This window comes from Propithecus coquereli, unplaced genomic scaffold (genome assembly GCF_000956105.1).
Source record: "Propithecus coquereli isolate 6110/MARCELLA unplaced genomic scaffold, Pcoq_1.0 Scaffold94, whole genome shotgun sequence".
Lineage (NCBI taxonomy): Eukaryota > Metazoa > Chordata > Mammalia > Primates > Indriidae > Propithecus > Propithecus coquereli.
In genome coordinates, this window is record NW_012155729.1 from 4,828,736 (window position 1) to 4,836,485 (window position 7,750).

Consider the following 7,750-nt stretch of genomic DNA (forward strand, 5'->3'; position numbering starts at 1 on the left):
AATATTTCAGTGTACATATTAGTTATTACTCATAACTTGTTTAACTAGTCCTCTATTGATGTTCATTAGTTTTTAAAGTTATATTATATTGTGCTGTTATATATATGTGTGTATGGCCAGAAAAATCAGTAACTTTGGAAAATTCTCAAGCACAATGAAATGTAAAAGTCTACAAAATGTTTGGGATACTATTGATTACTATATTTTGGTTCTTTTTATTAGTGTTGTACAGCCACAAGGTTTAAACTAGGCAACTGACACAAAAGATAAGACCATATATGACCAAGGACTTACAGGTTCCATGAAGTTTACCACTGTATCTTCAGCAACTCTTTGTCCCTGGAAAATAGTAGGTGATATCTTGTAATATACATGTCGAATATGCACAGATGAATTGAGATAGGGCACCTAAACTATTTAGACTTTAGCTATAAAACCATTACCAGCAGTATAATGCATTATATAGTATTAGGAGGGCTCTGGGATCCTGTCTTAAAGCTGAAGGAAAAAAAAGACATGAATGTCCTCCTTTTAATACAAAAAAATTAGAAGAACATTCTAAAAATTGATTTATTACTTTGGAAAGGAAGCCACGCATTGACAGATTTGAGGTTTTCAAAAATGGGAGAAAATAAACCAACAAAGTAGAGATTCAATTTTAAGAAAATTGATAAAAGTTTCAGGGAAATTCTCAAAAGAAAGAACACAGGTATTCAGCAGAGTTTCATTTTCAGGGACTCATATTCATAAACCTCATTCACTCACACACACACAAAGATATATATATATATATATTTATATTTATAAATACAAGGTTGAGTTTTATTGGCAGTAAGATTCTAATATTTGTAAATTTAACAAATGGGCCAAGTTTTAGAATTGTAAGAATCAACATTTGGCATGGCTGTATCTTTATTTCTTCTCTTAATTTCCTCATGGGCTGTACCTTTCTTTCTTCTTTTTTTCTGGTAGCCAGACCCTGCCTCTCTAGCACGGAGGTTGGGCATATGATCCAAGATGGACCCATCAGAAAACTTCCTCAGTATTTTTCAATCTGGAGCTGTCAGGGCAGTTTCCCAGCCATTAAGGTAAGAATTCAGAGTTGCTGATCATGTTCCCCAGTCCATGGTGAAAGCCCACATGTTACAACAGAGAATGGATTCCATTATAGAAAGAAGTAAAAATGAAATAGTTGGATTTCTATCATTTTCAACAGAAAGAGTCAGGACTTGGAACTAACAAATATATTTACTTTGCAAAAATAAAAATAGATAATAATCACTGCTTTTGAAGCATTCAAACATTTGCCATGGATACAATCAAATACATTATAAAATATATTTCCAATTTAAGACAGCTAAAACTGAACGGAAAAAAAAAATGTTTCCAGTTTCATCAGTGAGTCATTCCTTGATTAAAAGAAGTAGCCTAAGCTTTCCTAGGCATTAATTTTTTGTATCTATAATACAGAGATAACTATTTTGAAGAGAATTTATAAAAATATCAAGGGAATTTTATCCTTTAGGGAACCAAAGGATTTATATAGACTTTCTAAAGATAGTGGAAAATGTTGATAAAAGACATGAAGAAAGAGTACTTTGAATTTAATCTCTGCCTCTTTTTTCCTTCTTGTGTGTCCAATACAATTGAATTGCCCTAATATCCCTGATGTCTGTGTACTGAGTATTCCTCTATATCATTTACAGTTTTAGAGGTTTTAATCCCTCTCTGCCTTCAGTTTTAGAATAAGGGCACCCTAGTAATCTGAGAATGCAGGGGCTGTTCACAGTAGTATTCTCCTATAGGTTGCTGAATTTCCTAAATCGGATAGAAAGACAAAGACTCTAAAGCTTATCCAGATGTGGTTTTACAATGATGTCACTAGGCTTTACTCCATAATTGAGACCCCTGGAAATATACAGTGTTAGGCTTAGTATCTACAACAAGGTTAATGGGAATCTGCACCAAGGGTAAATACTTTAGCAGATTGTGTCATCGGGAAATATTTAAACACTATTTAAAAGGATTTAGAATAAGCAGATTTTATTTTACACTGACTAATGCACAGAAATATAATACAATAGAGCTGTTAACAAATAAACATAATGCTTTTCTCTCATCTCCTCCTCATCCTTTTGCCATCTGTATTGTTAAGCCCAATTAGCTTCTTGCATTTAAAATTCTAACCCACTCGTCCTTTTGCCTATTGAGTGGAGACGACAGCTATACAGTCTCAGTCTTGACTATTTGGGAGTAATGTTATGTTTCAACTATTTGTTTTCTAAAACACTTTTCAGTTCATGCTATTTCATGACCGAATATCCTTCCATGGTTCTCCATTGCCTCAGAACAAAGTTCAAATGTCTCAACACACCTTAGCACCTTTGATAATTAGACACCCACCTTGCTTCTCACTACTGGCTTCTTACCTGGGATGCCCAGTCATATTAAACTGTGTCCTATTTAATTTTTATGGAATTCACATTCATAGCCCTGTGCCCATTGATTATTCTGCTATGGTCCTTAGACTGGCCTGTTTCTCAGTTCTGAAACTCTACTCAAAAGCTCACAAAAATTCACTTCCTCTGTGATATTTTATTTCCAAACTGTATTGAACACCTTTTTTTTTTTATTCTCACATCTGTTACAAAATTGACCACAGACAGGACAGCATTCTATTTAGTTTTATGTGTTTCTACCTAAGCAATTGAACTGGGAATGATTTGAGAGAGAATGATAACATCTTAGTAATACACATAACATCTAACTTCCAATGTACATAATACATGCTCAACAAATATTTCCTGAATTACACTGAATAGGTAGTTTAGAGATGTGCCTTTTTTGCATGCAGGGGATTTTGTGCATTAAGAGTCTATATTATGATGTAACAATAATTTTATTTCTATAACCAATAGCATGTAGTTGTTGATCATTTACTATCTTTGCAAAGGAGTTGCGAGTTGCGAGAACTATGATAATTATTTTTACATGCAATATTACATTTAATTCTCATACCAAATCCCTGAAGTAGACAGTGTTATTACCATTCTATCAGGAAACCAAGGCTCAGCAAGGTAAGAGCCCACAGCAGGTAAGAGCCACGCTTGAGTAACTCTGCCTCAGAACCCTGTGGTAGGAAGAATTCTACGAATCACTCCTAGTGACTATCACCCTTATACAGTTCCTCCCCTTTGAGTGTGGCTGGAACCTGTAAATTTGATGAGCTATCACACCTGTGATTATCTTGCCTTATATATGGAAAAAGGAGATGGTCCTGGTGGGCCCAATCTGATTATGAGTCTTTAAAAGCAGAGAGTTTTCTACAGCTGGAGGTAGAAGTCGCCAGAGAGATTCGAAGCAGGAGGGAGACCCGATACCATGGAGGGTCTCCATCACTGAGATCAAGGGGGTCATGTGACGGGACTTGAGAGTGGCCTCTAGAAGCTGACAGCAGCCCCTGGCCAACAGCCAACAAGAAAACGGGGGCTTCAGCCTTACAAGGAACTGAATTCTGCCAGCAACCTAAATGAGTCTAGAAGTGATTTCTTTCCCAGAGCTTCCAGAGGAGATCCCAAGCTGTCCAAACCCTCGATTGTGGCCTTGTTAGACCCTAATTAGGAACTCCGCTAAGTCCACCCCATCTTCTGACTTACAGTACTGTGAACTAGTACATGGGTGTTTTTTAAGTTGATTACTGCATCTCCCTTGTCAAACTCTTTATGGGATCAGTGCTGTTAAGTGAACAAGAAATAAATTTCTATTGCAATCCTGCTAGTAGAAACTATTCTGTGTGTGTGTGTCCATACTTGTATAATCTATGGTTATCCTAACAAATATAGAGAAGGTTTTATGAGATCTGAGAAGGAAGACAGTCATACAGCCATGTAAAGAACTGGGGAAAGTGAATTCCAGTCAGAGGATACAAAAGTTCAAAGGTCTGAAAACAGGAAAAGACTTGTAATTCATATAACAAAAACCAGAAATAGAAAGAAAACCAGTGTAATATTTCAGCAATAAGTGGGAGTGTGAGAATGATATAAGGCCAAGAGAGAAGATAAGAGCCAGATAATAAGTGTTATAGGCCAACATAAAGAGCTTGGATTTTATTTTAATATTGGATGTGAGGGATGAAGGAGAAGTAATCCAAGATTAAATCCAGGCTTTTGTTTTGGGAAAAAGGCTGAAGAGTGTTCTCTGTTGCCTAAGATGGAGAATTCAGGAAAAGAACACATTGGTGGGAGGTAGCAGATATAATACATTCAGTTTTAAGGAGTTGGAGTAGAAATGCCTGTGGCAGGAGTGCCCATATGAAGTTAGAAAAATGTTCATGGCTTAATAAAGATGTCTAAGGTGGAGATAAGGATTACTGAGTCATCATAGGCATATTGTATGGAGTGCTCCAAGAGGAACCCTGAGATAAACCAACATCTGTGGGTGGGAGAAAAAGAGGAAGAAGAGACCATACCAGAGCTTAGGCAGGAACAGGAAAATGGGAGCTTGGCATGTCACAGACACCAAAAGAAAAATATTCTGAGATGGAGAAGTGATCAACAAAGTGCCATGAATTATATAGCCTCCACATTGTCCTTGAATTGGGGACTATAAGAACTTTGACAACCTAGGTTAGAATAGTTTCAATTGAATGGCAAAGCAGTTGTGGAGTCAGTAGAGGTATAGTGGGTTGAATTTTGTTCCTCCAAAAGATATGTTCAAGTCCTAACACCCTATACATGTAAGTGTGATCTTATTTAGAAAGAGGGTCTTTGCAGACATACTAAGATTAAATTGCGATCATATTGGACTGGGGTTGGCCCTAAATATATTGTGACTGCTATCCTTATTAGAAGAGAGAAATCTGGAAGCCCAGAGAAAACCATGCAGTGATAGAAGCAGAAATTGGAGTGATGCAACTATAAGCCAAGGCATGCAGCAGATTGCCAAAAACCACCAGAAGCTGGAATAGGGAGGGCAGGATTCTCCCATACAGTTTCAGAGGGACCAGGGCCCTGCTGATACCTTAATTTCAAACTTCTAGCCTCCAGAACTTTGAGAGAATAAATTTCTGTTTTATTAAGGCATCCAGTTTTGGCTATCATATCACAACAGCATTAGGAAGCTAAGACTCCTGTAAGGAGGCAAATAAAGTGAGACATGGAAGTAAGACGTGATTGTGAAGATGTGAAAGGCAAGGCTGGGAGCATGAGTTTGATGTGGGAACTGAGTGTGTTAGACATGGAGCATTTCTAAGCGATGGTAAGGTCCTAGATACTGAAATGAGAAAAGGTAACTTAAGAGGACAGTCAAGTTTCCTGCAGATGAGAAGGCATTTTATTTTTTATTATTATTTTTTTTAATTTCAGAATATTACGGGGAGCACAAATGTTTAGGTTGGGCTCTGAGAGGCCGACTGTCCCATGGATTGTTCACATGAAAGTTAAAAGCTCACAGGTTGTTGCCAGAACCTGGGGTAAAGAAGAGGGGAAAATCTAGGTACTTAAGACTTTACTGAATCAGGGAACAGGGATGGGATGTTGGTAAAAATGAGCAAAACAAAGAGAAAAAACTTCCTATAGCCAAAGACCATGGGTCTTATAGGATCAGTGAGTATGAAAGGAAGGCAGAAAAGTATGATGGAATGATGTAAGGTAGAAAAGCAGCAGAGGAGGCAAACCCTAGCCTTTTAATTTCTTATTTACATGCGACATCACGTAAAGGTTCTCATCCACTTAAAATGGCTGACAAAGAAATCACTCTCTTCAGGAGAGAGTCAGTTTTCATTGATTTTCGGAAGGTTTAAGAAAAATAACGAAGTGTATGAGGCCATTTGAAATTATTTCCCATGAAAACAAAAGCTCCATGAGGGCAGGGCCTTTACATCTTTTGTTCTCCACTGGATCCCCAATGCTTAGAAAAGTGTTGTGTATCTACGTAGCAGACATCCCATACTGTTAATAGTCAACGGATGAATGAAGCACTCCAGACAGAATCGATTCTCTCACTAAAATATTTTTTATTACTGTCAGACGTTATTTTAATATAGCCATCTTTAAACTGATTTTGAATAGATGCCCTATCTTCTCTAACATTTTTTAGGTATTTGAGGGAAGTCTTAGAATGTTATTAATCACAACATCAAATACACAGCTATGCATAGTTATAGGTTGAATTGTGTTCCCTCAAAATTCATATGTGGAAGTCCTAGCTGCTAGAACCTCACTACATATGGTTATTTGGAAACAGGGTCCTTGCAGTTGTAATTAGTTAAAATGAGGTCATTAGGTTGGGCTCTAATCCATTATGACCAGTGTCCTTATAAAAAGGGGAAATTTGGACATAGAAAAATAAGCACACAGGGAAAACACCATGTGAAGATGAAAGCAGAGATCGGGACAATATGTCTACAAGCCATGGAATCACAAAGAGGAGAAAGTCATGGAACATGTTCTCACTCACAGCCCTCAGAAGGAACCAATCTTGCCAACATCCAGATTGGGGATATCTTTGCCTTTGGAACTGTGAGACAATAGATTTTTGTTGTTTAAGCTACCTAGTTCATGATACTTTATTAAGACAATCCTAGCAAACTAAAACAAGTAATTTTACCAATGTGTTTGTGTGTGTATAAATATAAATATATATACACTACATATGGGGAGATTAAATGAAAAATTCCGAGAAGCTGTAGGAACAGCCTACCTCATTAAAACTGTTTACCAATTTTACCATATTAATTACATCTGAATTATGTATCAATGTTTGTTATTTACTCTAAAATATTAATTTACTGATTCTCAGTGTTTTTTCAGTTTAATTCATTTAAACTCAATTCCATAAGAGTTTGTTAGATACTAATTGGGTCCTTATTCCTATGGTAGATATTATAAAAATTATGAAAACAATGATCTAACTGCACTCAATGCACTTACATTCTTGTTTTGAATAAAGATTTACTCCCTTTAAAATAAGTTAATATTGCAAGAAAGAATATATTCAAATGACAAATATGCAGGGAAATGATATGGAAAAGTCTGTGATCAAAGGACTATGTGGGGATTGAGGGAACTGAAGTAGACCATCAACTATATACGAAGTTTTTGATGGCGGTAGATAGTGCTAGAGGTATGGAAGATACTATATATGATATTGGCTAAGGAAACGAGTAGGTGATCAACCTGATTAAATATCAAAGTAAAGACAAGGGAAAACTGGAAGATAAGTATTAATAGGTAAGTATAGTTAGATTCCTGAAATGTCCGTCCTTTATACCAATTTTATCACATATATTAAAATTGGGAAAAATACTACCAAAAAATCTGATTTCTAAAGATCCAAACTGTAAGTGTTTTAAAAAATGAAAAGGCTCCCTCAAAGGGAAAGAAAAAAACAAACACTAGAATCCCATTACTGAAAGATAACCACTGTTAACACTTTGGTGTCTATCCCTACATATACATACCCATATATGTATACATACACATCCATGTATCTGTGCCTATGTATACACACATATTTTACTAAATTAGTCCCATGTACTATACACTGTGAAAGTGTTTGTTGTTAATGTCTTTCCACATTAAATTTTTTTCCTACAGCGTCATAATCTACATGGTCACATTATATTACATTCTTGCATATTTAGTATTTTTTTTTGGATTTTTTGCTAGCATACACAGACCAGTGGTTTCATGTGCTAAGTTCTAATTGAATAAATGAAGTATTTTTATAATTATTTCCTAGATTTGGACTT